The 2,085-nt window shown below is 29.8% G+C and overlaps 1 protein-coding gene across 1 annotated transcript in view; it reads right to left on the bottom strand.

The window, feature by feature from the left end:
• The window catches only part of LOC100631550 (pre-mRNA-splicing factor SYF1-like), a 10,982-nt gene that overhangs the window by 1,321 nt on the left and 7,576 nt on the right, over nt 1-2,085 (bottom strand). The gene's annotated exons all lie outside the window — the stretch shown is intronic.

The following is a 2,085-nucleotide window of genomic DNA, read 5'->3' on the forward strand; positions in this document are numbered from 1 at the left end:
CTGGAAAATAGCACAAAAACATAAAATTAATAATAATTATCTACAATAATTACTGCATATGTACTGGAAATAGTTTGTTTTACTGATTTTGTCATTTAGGACAGTTTTAATTTTGACAATAAAACAACAATCTATCTTAAAACATGGCAGATTATTTATAATAAATTAAAATCGTCCCTCCCCACAACAAAGCATAAATATAAATATTATTCTATACCTTCCTGGTAATACTCTTAGTGCCCTCTCATATATTAGGTTGACTGCTGATGAGTGGGCGTGGTCACTCTTAATCTGCTTGTGTTCAATGTACTTTATCCAGCACTTTACACTGTAAGGATGACGTAGTATTTCTTCTTCAAATGGAATGTCAGCATCTTCCTATTGTTATTGTTATTAAGGATCAGTTCTTGTTAGCTTACAAAGGATATGTCTTTCTTTTCTCTGGTTGATTTTTCTGACCTATTTTCCTCCATGTTTTATCCGTAATCTAACTCAGTAAACTCACATATTTTCCGTATTATGAATTTCTACGCATGCGCAGATAATAATGGTTCACACTTCACAAACTTAACATCATAAATTTTTTTACAAAGCAGCAGTAAAATAGTGTTGTGCTAGTTCCAACGGAACTAGAACTAAATCTATTTTAGTACACCTATTTTTTCCTAGTTCTAGTTCCAAGAACTAGAACTAGAACTGAACTACATTGATACAAAAAACCAAAACTAGAACTAAAACTAGAATTTGACAAATTAAAGCACTGGAACTAAAACTAGAACTAAAGATTTAGCTATTAAGAACTTGAAACTAAAACTAAAACTAAAATGTGCACTTGTAAATCACTAGAACTAAAACTAGAACTAAATTGCTACCCTTTTAATAACTGAAACTAAAACTAGAACTAAATTGCTACCCTTTTAATAACTAAAACTAAAACTAGAACTAAAATGGTACCCTTTTGAATAACTAAAACTAAAACTAGAACTAAAATGCTACCCTTTTAAGTTATTAAAATTAAATTTCATTAAAAAATTATAAAAATCACCTAGAAATGGTGCATTAGTAGGACTAAAACTAGAACTATAAGGCCAGAATCAGAATTTGGCATGGAACTAAAATTAAAACTAAAACTAAAACGGAAGTACTAGTAGAACTAAAACTAGAACTGAAACTAGAAATGAAATACTGGTAAAACTAAAACTAGAACTAAAACTAGAAATGGAGTACTGGTAGAACTAAAACTAGAACTAAAACTAGAAATGCAGGAGTACTGATAAAACTAAAACTAAAACTAAAACTAGAAATGGAGTACTGGTAGAACTAAAACTAGGACTAAAACTAGAAATGGAGTACTGGTAAAACTAAAACTAAAACTAAAACTAGAAATGGAGTACTGGTAAAACTAAAACTAGAACTAAAACTAGAAATGGAGTAGTTGGTAGAACTAAAACTAGAACTAAAACAGAAAATAGAGTACTGCACAACACTACAGTAAAATTAATATTATTTTTGTGAAACTACAATCAGTGCTCAGTCTAATGCTAAAAAAATAAAATACAACTACTCTAATGCTACAAGAAACTAATACTACAATAGCATAATACTAATCTAAAAAAATAATAACAGCAGCAAAAAATTATGGCCTAAAATAGCTCTACTTTGCTCTAATGTTTTTAGCAATGTCGTTTTCTTCAATTTCTTCCAGCGCTTCTGCTAATGACAACCAACTAGGACCTCCTTTCAATCTCACTTTATCTTCTCCTCTTAACCAGGCAGCCATGCACTTCAGTAGACACTGTTGAACATCTCCTCTACACTTTTCTTCAATTACTCCTAGTGTATTGTAGTAGAGTCCTAAGCTGATACCCAATGTTATCCACTGAGTGTAATCAATTGATTTTAAATTTTTCATGACATTGTCAAGATCAGTAATATCTATGTATCATATACAATAAAGATGATAGTAATAATATCAATGTTAATTGTATAGGTACATTATGTATATTTTAAATACTGTAAATTACAAATTAGGACAGAAGCTAGGATCTTTTTTGATATGCATCCATAATACATTGGAACTCTATA

The sequence above is a fragment of the Amphimedon queenslandica genome, unplaced genomic scaffold, assembly GCF_000090795.2.
Source record: "Amphimedon queenslandica unplaced genomic scaffold, v1.1 AMPQUscaffold_12720, whole genome shotgun sequence".
Taxonomy (NCBI): domain Eukaryota; kingdom Metazoa; phylum Porifera; class Demospongiae; order Haplosclerida; family Niphatidae; genus Amphimedon; species Amphimedon queenslandica.